This window comes from Balaenoptera ricei, chromosome 13, assembly GCF_028023285.1.
Source record: "Balaenoptera ricei isolate mBalRic1 chromosome 13, mBalRic1.hap2, whole genome shotgun sequence".
NCBI classification, from domain to species: domain Eukaryota; kingdom Metazoa; phylum Chordata; class Mammalia; order Artiodactyla; family Balaenopteridae; genus Balaenoptera; species Balaenoptera ricei.
In genome coordinates, this window is record NC_082651.1 from 37,034,580 (window position 1) to 37,051,724 (window position 17,145).

The following is a 17,145-nucleotide window of genomic DNA, read 5'->3' on the forward strand; positions in this document are numbered from 1 at the left end:
CAGCTGTGTGGCGGTCAGTGAGTGCCAGAGTAAAGTCTCCGAGTGAAGAAGAATTCTTTTCAGTGCTTGCTGTGATGTCCCACTCAAGAACACCTGGATAGGAAGCAGCTGAAGTGGAGATCTGGCTGTGGTCCGTAACTCCAGATAACATAGTCGTGCTAGAATGTTGGTAAAGGTAGGCACTACCCATGAGTGTCTGGAAAGGGGTACCAGTAGCCGATGCCGAACTGACGGCAGGGGCAGAGACTCTGGAGAAGTTGCAGACGCTTCGTGTTAGGGAAGTTGCATTGCTACAACAGATTTTTAAGCAACAGAGCAATCCAGCCAAGTTTATATTTTAGAGAGAGAACATCTTCCATGTGGAGGATCAGTTGAAATAGAAGAGATTGTTAGAATTGTAGGGCGGTAGTATTCCAGGCAGGAGATGACGAATGCCAGACACCACCTAGTCACAGACATAGCTTTTGCAGAGATCAGCTACATGTTGTTGTTTTTTATTTACTCTCTCATATAATTTTTTTTAAGTCCTGGACCACAAAATACTGTGGCATCGTTGGAAAAATCTGAGACTCGATTCTAGTCTTTTTTCTGTTTGCCTGCTCTGCAGCTTGGGCTTAACGTTCTCAAGCCTTACTTTTTCATTGTGAAATAAGAACGGTGCTACTTAACCCGAGAACTCCCCAGGCACATAGACCCGTGGCGTGTGAGGAGCAGTGAAGGAGAGAAGGAATGGAAGTGCTTTGGGGACCCCAAGAGCCCTTCAGAAACCGTTTGTTCTTTTTAATATTGAGCATTAAAAGTGAAGGCATTCCATTTGTTTCACTCAAAAACAAATTCTGTTCTTCTGATAGCCTGTTTTTTTTTTCCACTCCCTTTTTCTATAGTCAGATCAGTTCCTGATGGGCATTCTCCAGTCCACACTATTGCATCTGATTGGAGGCTATGCAAAATTTCCCAGAGACAATGAATTTTGACGGTATAGTAGTTAATTCTTTATAGTACGTTCCTGCAAAAACACTCTTTTCTTCAGAGTTTTTCCTTTTCAGGATAGTGGTAGTGTTGTGGTAACTAATAAAGGCTACTCTTCAGAAAATTGTATAACTCGTTTTTAGTGTATCTACTTCGCTTACGTAATTCCATATTCCCTGTTTTCTAGACAGACTTCTTGGTGTCCACTGTACCCATGGTTTCAACAGGACTGGCTACCTCATGTGCAGGTGAGTTGCCAACCCCAAGAGGCAGAGCATGTTTAAATTGTTCTGTTTACAATAGTAATGTAAGCTAATGTAAGCTGAATGCAAAAAATGCAGTCAGAGAAGTGTATGAAGTGGAAGGCAATTTTGCCCCCTACTCAGATGTTACCACCAGTAACAATTTAGCACATATTTTTTCAGACGTAAAAAATGCAGATATAAGCATATACAATGGTCCCTTGGTATCTGCAGGGGGATTGGTTTTAGGACTCCCCATGGATCCGAAAATCCTCGGATGCTCAAGTCCCGTATGTAAAATGGTGTAGTACAGTCGGGCTTCCATATCTGCAGGTTATGGAACCGTTGGATATACAGAACTGACTGTACCTGTGATTTAATGGTATAGTGTTTTAGACATTCTGGTTTATAATTTAATATATGGAGGACATCTTCGTCTGACAATATTTGGAGACCTCATTCTTATTTATTTATTATTCTTTTTTTTCCTCCAAATTTGCTTTATGTAGTTGGATATAAATAAATGAGCACAAACTTAAGCAAGATACATGTAACAATTTAATAGAACCTGATACTCTTAATTCTTTCAGTGTTTCTCCAACTCATCATGGGGCTCGTAAGAAAAGTAACCAACATGGATACTACTACAGTTGAATGTCAAATCTTTAAGTGCTTAGGACATACTAAATCCTTGTATAATGCACTTATGAGGAACCCTTCAAGAGACTTGTGTTTTGTATGTAGCAAAAAGTGTTAAGAGTCAAATATTCAACTCAGTATAAAATAATAAGAAACACTTCTGATTTGTTAGGTTGAGATTGCTTCTCCTTTTACTAATGAATGATTGTTTTAGCTGTAAGATCACTGAGCTGAACAAATATGTCACCTTGGAGTACATAAGGAAAAATAAACACATGCTAAATGGGTAAAACATTACAACTACATCTTTACTAGACCATCTCTACTAACGCTTCAGAAGCTTAGAGATTTAGAGTGTTCTTACGTTAATTGCAAGAAAAATAGAAAGAGAGAAATTCCTTCTTTTTTGAGATCACAGCTGTGAAGTCGTGATTATACAAATTCTTCATTTGTGTGCAAAACATGAAACACATTTCTCTTAATTCTCCCTGCTTAGAATTGTCAGTCAACTAGCAGGACTTTCCTTCCAAGAAACAAGAGACTGAGATGTGTTTTATATAACTTCAGTAACCTCAGCACTACAGTAAGAAGACATGCAGTATCCTTTTGCTGTGCTTCAAGACAACAGGGAAGGAGGTCACAGGAAAGAAGAAATCAAAATGGTTACAACTGAGAAACTTTTCTCAGTGTAACCATGGTGCCACTTTCATTTTTACATAAGCATGGTGGCATAATTCAAGCTCAATACATCAGAATTCTTAATATTTAAAATTTACCTTGACTTTTAATTATCACCATGTTAACAACCAAAATAATTTGACGAAACTCATAAGAAAGGGTAATGTTAAACCCCACTTTACTAGAGTTAGTTTCTGGACACATTAGCTCATTTTTTTTTATAGAAGAGGGACAGTGAATCTCAGTTGGCTTACAAGCTAGGAGATCACTTTGAATTCTGCATTTCTTAACTGCAAACAGATATAGCACTTGTAACAGGTTATAACTGGTTTTCAGCTGGTTTTCAAGCACAGAGCCAGCCCCAACAGTAATAGTACACTATTGAAAAAGACCTAAGGCAATGAATTCCATTTCCAGTGGAAAGAAAGAATCGTATGGTCTTGGACAAACAATTCTGATGGTTTACTTAACAGTCACTTAGTAGTTCTTCCTTGCTCATAGAACTTTATGACTTTTTTGAGGAGTGAAGCATTCAGCTTGAGTGGATAAATCCTTGTTAGGCTAAGACAATCATTATCATATCCCTCTTTGCCATGAATTGTCTTATGAATGGTCATATCAGTCTGTTTTGGCAAATGAGTAATTAAGGGAAGGCTGTTATTGTGCTTATGAGAATGATATTTTTCTCTGAGAAAAGATAAATAGGCATTAGGAAAATGACCATTTGGGCTCTTTTTCTGCTTCCTCCTTGTTTTGTGAGAATATGATATTTGGTTTTACAGCAGCCATCTTGTGACCCTGAGATGATCATATGCCAATAATGACAAATGGTAGATTAGAAAGAACCAGCAAAGACAGAAAACAGCAACATCAGTAGTAACAAGAATCACAGCAAAAGAACAATGGGACCTTAACTTGTGGAGTTCCTATAAAGTAAAAAATATAAGTGCTCTATGTTTATTCTAAAACAAAAAAAGAACTATGCAAACCAGCTTAAAACTCCTTTTTTTGTGCCAGTGTTCTAAAATGTGGCTTTTCATAAAACCTTGACCCAAATGCCAGCAACTTCAGAAAAGAATTTGGGTAGGGGGAAGAAGAAAGTTATCTCACTTAGGAAAAACAACCACTATCTTTATCCTAATCTTTGGCACACAGTTGAAACATATACAGCTGCTGTAACACTTTACACAATTCCTATGTACTGGAGGAATAACAAGATCTAAATAACAATTATATTTTTCAACACTGGGTGAAGGCTTTACATAAAAATACCATCCTCCTTTTTCCCCCTAAATTTCTAAAATATCACGTGCTTTTCCCCAACATCTGCAGCCGTTCAGGAATTTTTAGGAAACTTTCATGCATGATCTTAATTCCTAATCCCTGGCTCTTTGGGCTCAACCACAAAAGATCAAAACCACCAAAAATGATGGTTCACTTGAAGTCAGGTGAGAGACACTGGCTCAGTTAGTCTCGTAGGACAAAAGCAGTGCTGCATCAACTGTCTCCATGCAGGAGGGGCACGTGAAGGATCTCATCAGCCAGTCATCTGTACAGCCCAGGTGATCTGCATACACAGCAGAAATCAAATTGGGTTCTCATAAACAAAGTGCATCATACAGATCACACACTCCCCGATCTTTTTTTTAAATATTTGTTTTATTTTATTTATTCATTTATTTGGTTGCGCCGGGTCTTAATTGCAGTCGGTGGGCTCCTTAGTTGTGGCATGCAAACTCTTAGTTGCGGCATGCATGTGGGATCTAGTTCCCTGACCGGGGAACGAACCCGGGCCCCCTGCGTTGGGAGTGTGGAGTCTTTAGCCGCTGCACCACCAGGGAAGTCCCCCGGATCCTTTTTTCTGATCCATTTCTTCCAGGGTCATAAACTCCTTCAGGCTGATGCTGTATGAGGCCTATTCTTTGAGCTATCCTAATTTGCTCCTCTCAGCTGAGGTGCTAGGCGAGTCTGACTAGGTGTTGGATGAGAGACCAAAACTGGAACTTGATCCAGATATGGCAGCAGCAGCTCCTGATCCAGCTCCGTCCCCTTGCCAAAGCTAGCCCAGTCGGATTGAGACTTGTGAGGCAGGGAGATGTCATCCGAAGTGGGGGACTTAAGGCAGTTCCCCATCTTCCGGGGCTTGAGTGTGTGATCTGTGTGCTGTTTTGACAGTCTCCCAACCTCATTCTTTTTTTTTTTTTTTTTTTTTAATTAGTTTATTTATTTATTTATTTTTGAATTTAAAAAATTTATTTATTTTTTATACAGCAGGTTCTTATTAGTTATCTATTTTATACATATTAGTGTATATATGTCAATCCCAATCTCCCAATTCATCTCACCACCACCGACCCCCGCCCTGCCCCGCTTTCCCCCCTTGATGTCCATACGTTTGTTCTCTACATCTGTGTCTCTATTTCTGCCTTGCAAACCGGTTCTTCTGTACCACTTTTCTAGATTCCACATATATGCATTAATATATAATATTTGTTTTTCTCTTTCTGACTGACTTCACTCTGTATGACAGTCTCGAGGTCCATCCACGTCTCTACAAATGACCCAAGTTCGTTCTTTTTTATCGCTGAGTAATATTCCATTGTATATGCGTACCACATCTTCTTTGTCCGTGCACCTGTCGATGGGCGTTTAGGTTGCTTCCGTGACCTAGCTATTGTGAATAGTGCTGCAGTGAACATTGGGGTGCATATGTCTTTTTGAATTATGGTTTTCTCTGGGTATATGCCCAGTAGTGGGGTTACTGGGTCATATGGTAATTCTATTTTTAGTTTTTAAGGAACCTGCATACTGTTCTCCATAGTGGCTGTATCAGTTTACATTCCCACCAGCAGTGCAAGAGGGTTCCCTTTCCTCACATCCTCTCCAGCATTTGCTGTTTGTAGATTTTCTGATGATGCCCATTCTAAGCGGTGTGAGGTGATACCTCATTGTAGTTTTGATTTGCATTTCTTTAATAATTAGTGATGTTGAGCAGCTTTTCGTGTGCTTCTTGGCCATCTGTATGTCTTCTTTGGAGAAATGTCTATTTAGGTCTTCTGCCCATTTTTTGATTGGGTTGTTTGTGTTTTTAATAGTGAGCTGCATGACCTATTGATATATTTTGGAGATTAATCCTTTGTTGATCGGTTTATTTTTTTTTTTAAGGCTGCATTGTTCCTTTGCTTACTGATGAACATGTACAAGTCAGAAGTTTTTGATATTATAAAACATCAAAGTAATGAACATTCCTGTGTGAACATCTTTGAATATATATGCTTTGTCTCAGTTAACTTCACTCAGAATGGGACTTCTGCATCAAGGAGTTTATGCCCTTATGCTTTTTGTGGGTGTTGCTACACTGTACCAATGTATGGTTGTTCATGCAGGAAACACGTATTGAGCATCTGTTATGTTTAAGCACTGTGCTGGGTGCTAGCAAAAAGACTTGAGAAATTTTGTGAGTGAGGAGACTTGACCTGCCTGCCCTTTGTGAATTCTAGCAGTCCAGAGAGGGAATAGCTATTCAAGAATCACACTCTGCATGTAGAATTACAACTCTGACAGGTGCCAAGGAGAGGGACATGGTACCATGAGAGCATATTTTAGGGAGGATTTGATCTCATCATGGAGATTAGAGAAGGTTTAGGGATGTTTCAGCTGATATCTGAAGGATGAGTAGGTATTAACCAGATAGGGACGTTGGGGAGAGATTTCTGAGCATAAGGAATAGCAAAAGACCCTCTAAGAGGAAAGCATATGCTGTGTTGGAGGAACTGGCCAGGAAGGTGGGGCCGTTGGGGGAGCATGTCATCATAATGGAGCTGCAAGTGTGGGTAGGAGCTCGATCGTGCAGGCTTATGTTTAAGGTTTCAGACTTGAAGAGTAATAGAAAACCATTGAACTATTTTTGTTGAAGGTGAGTGTGTGGAACATACCCAATTGCATTTTCAACCTATCGTTTTGCTACCGAGTGGAGAATACACTGCAGGGAGAAAGAGTGGAAGCGAGGAAGCAAGTTAGGAGACTTGTGTAGAAATTGGGCATAATGGTGGCTTGGACCAGGGTATGGTGGTCATTTTGGTGGAAAGATGTGGACAGATTCTAGAGGTATGTAGGCAGTATCATTGTCAGCACTGGTGGTGGGTTGAGGATGAGGGTGAGGGAGAAATAGCTGTCAGTGATGGTGATTCCTAAGTTTCTGGCTCCTATGGTTGGTTAGATAGGGTTTTTTAGATATGATGTTAATATTTGTCCTAATTTGTCTTTTGTTATTTGTTGGTTCTTGATGAATACTCTTGTCATATTAAGTCTCCTGTTTTTAGTGTACAAAGCATTTTGACCGAAACTGACCGTTGTATGTTATCAGATAACTTTTTAACATCTGCCAGTTTGGTCCTGTATTTTATTCTCTTTCATTTATTGATTAAATTGTTGTATTAATGTAAATAACTATATTAATAGATTTTCTAAAGTTGCGTTATCCTTGCATCCTTGGTCCTTGGAATAAAGCCTGTTTTTTTTTTGTTTGTTTGTTTGTTTTTTTGGCTGTGTTGGGTCTTTGTTTCTATGCGAGCGCTTTCCCTAGTTGCGGCAAGCGGGGGCCACTGTTCATCGCGGTGGGCGGGCCTCTCACTATCGCGGCCTCTCTTGTTGCAGAGCACGGGCTCCAGACGCGCAGGCTCAGTAGTTGTGGCTCACGGACCCAGTCGCTCCGGGGCATGTGCGATCTTCCCAGACCAGAGCTCGAATCCGTGTCCCGTGCATTGGCAGGCAGATTCTCAACACTGCGCCACCAGGGAAACTCCGGAATAAAGCCTTTTTGTAGTCATGGTATATATCATGCTTTAATAATTATTGATTAGATATGCTGATATTTTCTTAGGATTTTTCTATCTGTATTTGTAAAGCACAATTGGACCTTTTTTTGCAAAAACTTGATTTTCTTTCCTTTTTATTTACAAATGACTCGAATTTTGTTGTTTTGTAGATATTTGATTGATGTAGAAGGCATGTGGCCAGATGATGCAATTGAATGTAAGTATAAGGGTTGTCACTACTTTTCCCTTGTTATAAAATTTGAAGGGAGAAATGTAAGGGAATTTCTCAAATTTTGGAAAAATAGAAAAGTCTGTAATTCATTTGTTCTGACATACGATAACCTTTTACCAAAAGTTTATAAAGGGATGTATCTGGAAATAGCAAGATATAATAGCCTGAATAATTAGTCAGTGGATTTCAGCATTTTTTTTTCTTTTTTAAATTTATTTAATTAATTAATTTACTTTTGATATTATATCCACTGCCCCACCAAGGAAGTCCCTTTTTCTTCCTTCCTTCTTTCCTTCCTCCCTTCCTTCCTTCCTTCCTTTAAAGCTCCAAGTCATTTAAAATACATGACTTCTTACTAAAAATCTCCAGTTCATAGAACCAAGGGGTTTATAACTTCTCCTTTAAAAGTGATATTCCTGGGACTTCCCTGGTGGTCCAGTGGTGAAGACTCTGCGCTTCCAATGCAGCAGGCGTGGGTTCAACCCCTGGTTGGGGAGCTAAGATCCCACATGCTGCGCAGCCAAAGAACTTTTTTTCAAAAGTTATATTCCTGTATTATTGACTTTAGTGGTTTAGATTTTTTTTTTAATGTTTAGAAGATTTCAGTTTCTTTACCAGGAACAAACAAAACGTAATGTAAAACTAGTTTTGCAGAAACGATTTCCATCATTCTCTTCTTCCCTTTCTCCTGCAGACTGGTGTTTTATCTTTACAAGTTCTCCGTCATTCCATAAGAAAGCTGCTCGTCTTCTGGTTTCATAAGAGATGGTGAACAGTGGTAAAATATCCAGTTGACCGAAATTTCTAGAGTACACTTCAGGGAGCGAGTGATGGGGTGGAATGTTGGGGCAGAGTGAGAGATACAGATTCTGGTGAGACTGAGAGTCATGCACAAAAATTACTGGGCTGTGGTGAAGGGAGAACAAAACTAAATCAGGTTCCTGCTGGTGGACAGGAAGCCAAGATGAAGAAGAATGGTGCGTAGCTGGGCAGTGTAATTAGGCCCCTAAGTGCTGTGTCTCCTGATAGTAATTATGAACAGAAACCAAATAATAGTTACTAATAACATGGAGGTGACCAATCCTTGAGAGCTGAGGCAGAGAGAAGGAAAGATGGCATTATGCCTTGTCTCTGGTGCCTTGAGTTTCCCAGGCTGGTTTGTGACCAATCTTGGGTGAAATCATAACTAAGTCATTTCTGCTAAGGTGATCAGCTTTCGTGGGGTCCTTTCTCTGCACTCTGTCCAATGGTAAAGCCCACTGGTTTATGCCTCCTGGAAAACAGTTATTCCAAAGCAGTATAAGTGAAGCATTGATGAAACAGCCATGAAGAGCATGTTTCCACATGGCCTCGCACCACCTTTTCAAAGTGCTGTAAAACTTTTTTCATCCAAAAATCAGTAACAGAAAAGGATTGGGATCAAATCCCGTACAGAGGTAGTGTAAGAAAAAAGAGAATAAGGAGCAGAATAGCATGTCTTCAGACAATAAAATCAAGTTGGAAAAGACAGGTCCACAAAACAGATCAAAACTGTAACCTATTATTTCAAAGTGGGCTAAAAGATGTTAGGAAAAACAATGCGAAAGATGAAAGAACATGGATCGAGGAGGGAATGGGAAGTTATTGTTTAGTGGCTATAGAGTCTCTGTTTGGGATGGTGGAAAAGTTCTGGAAATGGTAAATGCTGATAAATGCCACCTATGGGTGTTTGGTTTTAGTTGATCTTCTTCCATGAAAGGGTTTGGAGAGATTCAGAAGCTATGCTGCTGCCTCCATCTTTCTGATGTCCTGCTCAATCTTTTGACATAATTATTTTGAATTTGCACAGTGGTGATGGTTGCACAGCATTGTGAATGTATTTAATGTCACTGAATTGTATACTTGAAAATGGTTGAAATAATAAATTTTGTTTTATGTATATTTTACCATAATAAAAAAAAGATGAAAGAACAGCATAAACCAGAATTAGGTAAGATGATAGAACTCAAGACAGAATTCAAAATAAAAGAAAAAAGTTTCAGAAATGAGGACTAAATTTAAAATAATACAAGAGTGGGGACTTCCCTGGTTGTCCAGTGGTTAAGAATCCACCTTGCAGTGCAGGGGATGCAGGTTCGGTCCCTGGTTGGGGAACTGAGATCCCACATGCTGCAGGGCAACTAAGCCCGCACGCCGCAACTACTGAGCCCACGTACTCTGGAGCCCACGCGCCACAACTGGAGAGCCCACGAGCCGCAAGGAAGAGCCCACGCACTGCAACAAAGAGCCCACGTGCTGCAACTAATACCCGACACCTCCAAAAATAAATAAGTTAATTAATTAAATAAATTAAATAAAATAATACGAGTGAATGAACATAATGGATAATGCCTTAAGAGAAACAAACAAGAAGAGGAAAAAAATTTTTTAAATCAAAAAGAAGATAAAAAGAATTTTAGAGAAATGGCAAACATAACAGATAGGCAAGAAAGAGTCAGGACAGCTCTGAAAAGAGAAATATAAATACGTATAAGGGGCTTTCCTGGTGGTGCAGTGGTTAAAAATCCTCCTGCCAATGCAGGGGATATGGGTTCGATCCCTGGCCCAGGAAGATCCCACATGCCATGGAGAAGCTAAGCCCGTGAGACACAACTACTGAGCCTGTGTGCCACAACTACTGAAGCCCACGCGCCTAGAGCCCGTGCTCGGCAACACGAGGAGCCACCGCAATGAGAAGCCCGCTTGCCGCAACTAGAGAAAGCCTGCGCACAGCAACAAAGACCCAAAGCAGCCAAAAATAAATAAATAAATACATTAAAAAAAAAATATATATATATATATATATACGTATAAGAATCTGTTATACCATAAAAGTGACATTTCAAATCAGTGGGACAGATTAGTCAATAAGTTGTGATACATAAATGTTGGGGTATAAATATTTCTCTGGAAGGATCCACAGCACGGCCAAAGCAGATGTCTCTGAGGAGGGAAATGTGTGGCTGGGGAATGTGGGGAAAAGGGTCACTTTTCATTGAATACCCTTGTGTACCTTTTCTAGTGTTCTGTCATGTGAATCTATTACCTCTGAAGTTTGCCTGAGTTCAAACCCCAGTTCCCCCAATTGCTAGCTCTTAATCTAGGGCAAACTCTTCACACTCTCCAAGCCTCTTAATCTGTGAAGTAAGGTCAGTAACTCAGCCTGGTGCTGCCTGGCACAGAATAAACTCTCAAAAAATGGACATTATTAGTGAAAAAAACCCAAATGCCCATCAGTGGATGAATGGATTTTTTAAATGTGGTGGATATGTGAAATATTATACAGCCATAAAAAGGAATGAAGTACTAACACATGCTACAACATGGACGAACTTGAAAACATTATGCTAAGTGAAAGAAGCCAGAGACAGCGGTCACATTCATTTGTATTATTTCATGAAATGTCCAGAAAAGGCAAAACCATAGCAACAGAAAGCAAATTAATGGTTGCCAGGGCTGAAGGAAGAGGGGATGAAGAGTGCCTGCTCATGCTTAAGGGGGCTTCTTTTTGGGGTGATGAAAACGTGATGGGTTAGATGCCGGTGATGGTTGCATAGGCTTGTGGATGTACTAAATGACACTGAATTTGCAGTTTCAGAAGGTGAATTTTATGGCATGTGAATGACATCTCAAAAAAATAATTTTGAAAATGAAAATTGCCCATTTTCCCATAGTCACTATCCACTGTCTCCATCTCTCCCTTCTCCCCACTGCATTCCTTTTCACGCCCAGCCCTGCCGCTCTCTCCCATCGTCACTCCCTCGAGCTGCCCCACGAGGCCTCCCAGGGAGCCTCTGAACCCCTGGGCGCCTGCGTCCTGTGGCTGTTGGAGCTGCTGCCCAGTGCGCGTGCCCCCACCACTCTCACCCGTGAGAGTGGACGCTTCCGTCGGATTTTTTCTCATGCGTTTCAGTAGATGGTGATGTTTACAAAAGGCGGCACGTGCCCTGCTCAATGGAGGAAGCCCCTCAAGTTAATATTTAGGCGCGTGCAGAAGTTTGATCTCGTCCACCAGTAACCTCAGGATGCTGTGCTCTGAAAGCCAGGTTGGCCGCCTACGGGCATCTGCAAATACAGAGGACTTCAGAGGCATTTGGGCCTCAAATTGAGTCCTTGTACCTCCACATGGGATGTGACCTCAGCCCTTTGCTGCACCTCTGTAAGTGAAGTGGCACAGGAATACCGGCCTTGCCTGTCTTTGCCAAGGTTAACTGAAGAGCGCATTCGCTCCCCTCGTGCTTAGGTGTTGAGTACATCGTGATTTACATACCAGGCCCTATTCGTGGGCCTCCTGATGCAGCAGTTTCCTTGGCTCTGCCCCTGTCGTCAGCTGCCCCTAGGATAACTCTGAGCCCTAGCCACTTCTCTGGTAGATTTCCCTATTCCCCCACTACAGTCACACCTGAATAAGGCGACTCAGACCTTTCAGAGATGTGTCCTGAACCTCTTGTTTTCTGAAATACCTATCTGGTGGTTGTGAGACTTAAGGCCAGCGTCCCCGAGAGACTTTTTCTATTTCTCCTAGTAAACCTAGACTCCTCTTCTGTCACCTTCAACTCTACTCCAATTGTGTTCTTTCAACCCAGACCTCTGACCCTGCTTTTTACTTCTGCCATTTCATCCTCACTCCTGCTTCCTTTCCTAAATCCATACGTCTCTTTTGGCCTTCCTAGCCCTGGGCCAAGTTCCTTCCTCTTTGCTCAGTTTTTCCCCCTTTCCTTCATTCTCCCATCCAACTTTCAGTCCTTCCTTTCTCACGCCCCAGTTAGCAGCATCTGAAAATTCGAAAGGTTTGTTACTCGTCTATTAATTGTATTCCATTTACTTATTCAGTTCTATACCTGTCTTACCTGTGTATGGAAGAACAGCTGGTAGCCAAGGTGGCACCAAGAATCCTAGCAGCTCTCACTTGACGTATCCGTAGTAGTCGGCAATTTCCATTTCGTTTTCCCTCTCGGTGAAAAATTGCAGCTTCCCCGAAGAGGTGTATCTGGCAGCATTCTCACGTTGTTGAGCCCGCCTCTTCATGGCCTCTCGCTCTGGCCTCTGCTCTTGTTCGATGGGCTTTGACATGACTGGCTCAGGCACATTGGGTTCCCTCCATGGAACTCGTTGCTTGCTGAAGTCTTGGCATAGAAGTTGGGTTTGGAGCTTGGATGGGGCCTGGCGCTTAGTCACAGCAGGGGGAACAGGCTCCCGCTGGAGAGAAGCGCCAGATGAAGTTTTGTAGGGTGCAGGCCTAAGAGCAGCAGACTGAGGGGACACGAGGCTGGGTATGGTTGGTCCAAGCCGGTTGGGTTGGGTTGGTCACAGTTGGCTGAGCTGGTTTGGCGGGGCCTGGCAGAGAGGCAGGAGCTGGCTGGGATGAATTGACTGCAGCAGGTTGCGCTGAGTCAGTAGAACCAGGCTGGGCACGGTAAGCCCCAGCAGGCCGATGTGAGGCCAGAGACTGTGGCCTCCGAGGAGCGGGTCGAGCTTGAGGCTTGTCCCAGGCAGAAAAAGGCAGAGGTATCAACTTGACCTTCCCAGGAGGAGGCCGCTCATACTGGGATGAGGATAGACACTCTGTTTCAGCACTGCTGACTGGTTTCTGGGCTTCGACTTGAGTTTTCTCAGCACTCTTACCCTCATGTGGGGTATGCCGCCATGGCTGGATGGCTGGGGGTCTTTGGGGTTGCTTGACTTTCCCAAGACCCGACAGGAAGAGAGCCCAGTTTTCTTATCATCCTTCTTCCCCAGCGCATGAAGAACCTTCACAGACTCCAGCATGCGCACGCCTAGGGAGGTTCGAGGCTTTTGAAAGCTCTGTTGGAGAAGCTCAGTTTGGTGTTCCTTTCGCTTCGTGTGGGGGATTGCTGGCTTCTCTTCTGCCTTGACTTTGTTCCCTGACTGCTTGTTCTCTTCAGCCTTGTTTCTCCCTCTGGTCCTTTTGGTCTTTTCCTGCCCGTGGCTCTTAGTTTTGCTGATCTTTCTGGATGCAGCTTTCTGAGGTTTGCCTTGAGAGTGCTTGGCCGTGTTCACAGGAGCCCTGTCACTGACTGCAGCGTGGCAGGTAACCACTTCTCCCCCTAACAGGCACTCTGGATTCTTTGGCTGGATTTTGGCCTTGGGAGCGCCGCTGATAGGCTCAGAGGCTTTCTGTTTGTTCTTCCTGGGTTGATCAGAGGGAACCTTTATGACACTTGGCTTTTCCTGCACCTGATTCACCTTAAAGGCTCTGGCATCTTTGGCTTTGATCCCGTTGGGACCTTGGGATTGATCAAGATCTTTCAAAGAACTAAAGAGCTGGGGAAGGTGAATATCCTCCGCCAGTGTAGTAATGTCTGCAAAACCACTGCTGGATTCGATCCCATTTTCGAGTGTCCCTAGGTCCTCACGACTCAGGCTGTTCTTTCCCAGATCAGCATTTTCAGAACCAGGCTGCTCCTCTTGGCTGAGGGGATCGGTGCAGGCCAGCGGCTGGTGAATATCAGGGATTCCTAAAGGGAGTAGTGGAGTATCTTGGTTTTCTTTTGGGATGTGTTAGGCATCCAGAATCTTTGAAACCTTGGTTTTAATATCATCCACGTTCTTACTCTCTATTTGTCCCTGGCTTGGAGCTGGAGGCAGGGCCAGGAGACGCCTGGCACTCTGGACTGGAACTGTCACTGAAATGTCCCCAAGTTCAGATGCTGGGTTACTCTCAAATATGTGACTGTTTCTGCTACTGCAGGACTTGGGGAGTTCTTGAGTTTGTGTCACACAAAATGTCTGGCTTGGAGGTTGCAATCCCAGGGAATTTTTCATCACCAGGGATGTCTCCGTCACTACAAAGGAATCAAGGTAAAAGTCCAGTCCCTGGTAAGTGAGATGCTCCCGCTAAACTCCAACACAGCAATCATGTACCGTTCAAGGTACATGATTGCTGTGTTGGTGTTTAGGGGCAGAATGGGCGAGGCATTTCTAGTAACTCTTCTTAAGGATCATGGACAATGCCCTGTGCTACGAGATAAGCGGTGACTGTTGTAGTTCTTACTGGTGATCATTTCATGTCACTGATTCTTGGCTTTCTTTGTATTTCATAGGAAATTGTTATAAGTCCGATACAAAATGAGTCTTATTTTTAAAAAACTAAAGTGTTTTACAAAGCCTAGCATTCTCATGTAGAGTCTTTCCAATTCTCCCCACTTTCCTGAGAGGCTAAGAACACGTCACACCATGAACTAGGAGAGGGGGTAGAGCCCTTTCTGATGAAATACATCAACAAAGACAGAGTCTTAGCCTGCTTGCTCTCTGGACAGGATCTCGGACCACAAGGTCTTCAATCCTGGTATAAATGAAGGAAGTGAGGACAGTTCAACTGGCACTCTCATAACAAGAGTTCTGAAACACCTTCCAAAGAGACTGTAGCAGTAGATCAGGGAAGGGAATGCTACAGTGTGGTAGTACAGGGGGAATGATCGGCTACAGCAGTGAAAAATGTGGTACCTATTGGTGTGCTCTCGGGGTTCTTGTACATGTAGCATAGATGACCTTTACAGTGTCCCTCCCACCTTCCCACCTGCATTAGGTGTTCTGTTTTTTTTTTTTTAATTTGTTTATTTATTTTTTGAACTTATTTATTTTATGTATTAATTTTTTTGGCTGCACTGGGTCTCTCATTGCTGTGCACGGGCTTTCTCTAGTTGCGGCTAGCGGGGGCTACTCTTGGTTGCGGTGTGCGGGTTTCTCATTGCGGTGGCTTCTCTTGTTGCGGAGTATGGGCTCTAGGCGCATGGGCTTCAGTAGTTGTGGCTCCCGGGCTCTAGAATGCAGGCTCAGTAGCTGTGGCACATGCGCTTAGTCGCTCCACTGCATCTGGGATCTTCCCTGACCAGGCCTCGAACCCGTGTCCCCTGCCTTGGCAGGCGGATTCTTAACCACGGCGCCACCAGGGAAGCCCTAGGTGTTCTCATATAGAGTCTAAAAACAGAGAGCACTGAGCGAAGGTAGTGGTTATTAAAGGCTCAGGATCTAAATTCGACCTGTCTGTACACCACTTCCCAGCTGTAGATTTGACCCCATTTTTGAATGCTGACCTCATTCTTCAACTTTCTTGCTGTTTGTGGGGCTTGCACTTTGGCATTTTCTTAAAAGCTAAACATAAACTTACCATATGACCCAGCAATTCCAGTCCTGCGTATATATGCAAAAGAAATGAAAACCTATGTCCACAGAAAAACTTTTACAAAAATGTTCATAGCAGCATGATTCACGTTATCCGGAAAAAAAAAAAAAATGAAACAATCCAAATGTCCAACAACTGGCAACTGGATAAACAAAATGTGGTAGAGCCATACAATGGAATACTAACCAGCAATAAAAAGGAGTACTGGTACACACTATAACAAGGATGAATCTTGAAAACATCATGCTAAGAAGCTAGATGCAAAGACTAGATATTATATAATTCTATTTACATGAAATGTGCAGAAAAGGAAAAAGGCAGATTGGAGGTTGTCTGGGGCTGGGAATGTGGATTGATTGCAAACAGGTATAAGGGACTTTTCTGGGTAACAGAAGTGTTCTAAAACTGGATTGTGGTGATGATTGCACAGCTCTGTAAATTTACTAAAAATAATTGAATTGTATACTTAAAATGGATGTATTTTATGGTATGTAAATTAAACTTCTATAAAGTGTTTTAAAAATCTCTGTAAAGATATGCCAGAACAAGTCACACTGAGTAGCTCTGGAAAGGAAAGATGGGTGCCTGGGAAACGGGAGAGGGAAGACACTGTATCAAATACTCCTTTCTATATTTTTAATTTTGTACCATGTATTGTCAGTTTAAGAAATGAGAATAAACAAAACAAAAACTTACAAGGAAGAGTGTGGCAATAAAGGTTTAATGGCTTTGGTGAGTTCAATAGGAGTAAAACATATGTTAGGCCATAGAAATGTTCTAGCTTACAGAAAGGAAGATGATAAATCCTCTGTCACCATCTGAAGCACAACATGCTTAGTTCAAAGGGACATGCTTAAAAACAGGATGTCAACAAATAGACCCAGAAGCTGTCAACTTAGGAAAGGGGAGTAGAAAGGATGACCTGTGAGAAACGGTTCAAAGAGTGAAAACCTGAGGGAAAATACTTCAGGGAAGGAAGTGGGGACCTGAGAGGTAGAAGATTAGGTCTCTTTTGTGCCTTCAGAGAGCAGAACTGGAAGCAGAGCCAGGAAATCTAGTACAGGCAGATTTTGGATCTTTTTAAGTTTTAAAACCTTTGCCAGCTGGAGCCTTAGACAAATGGAACAAGTTGCCAATGAGCGGCAAGTGAGTGGTGGAGCTGTTGAAGCAGAGGCTGGAGCACCCTGTGGAGCAGAGGCAGCGGAAGTGTTGACGGTCCCTTCCGAGAACGAGTCTGAGAACCTCTGGCACTTCCAGAGGACATGGTATGCACCGCTGGGTGTAAAGCACACACGTTTACATCTGATTAAATGAGGGAGGAGCCTTGGTGTGTGTGTTTCTGCTTCTAGTTTCAATCTTTCTGATTAAGTTCATTCCTGCCTATAAAACGGTAAACATTTAAAA

At 42.5% G+C, this 17,145-nt stretch overlaps 1 long non-coding RNA gene and 1 pseudogene across 2 annotated transcripts; one reads left to right on the forward strand and one right to left on the reverse strand.

The window, feature by feature from the left end:
• Nucleotides 1-204: 204 nt before the first annotated feature.
• Nucleotides 205-9,495, forward strand: LOC132376927 (uncharacterized). 2 transcript variants are annotated; one of them, XR_009506472.1, is made up of 5 exons: nucleotides 205-976; nucleotides 1,157-1,217; nucleotides 7,185-7,358; nucleotides 7,516-7,562; nucleotides 8,272-9,495. It is a non-coding gene; the product is annotated as an uncharacterized LOC132376927 (long non-coding RNA). The 2 variants fall into 2 exon arrangements; XR_009506471.1 differs by lacking the exon at nucleotides 7,185-7,358.
• LOC132376926 (RING finger protein 11-like) lies at nucleotides 3,971-4,700 on the reverse strand (annotated as a pseudogene).
• Nucleotides 9,496-17,145: the final 7,650 nt, after the last annotated feature.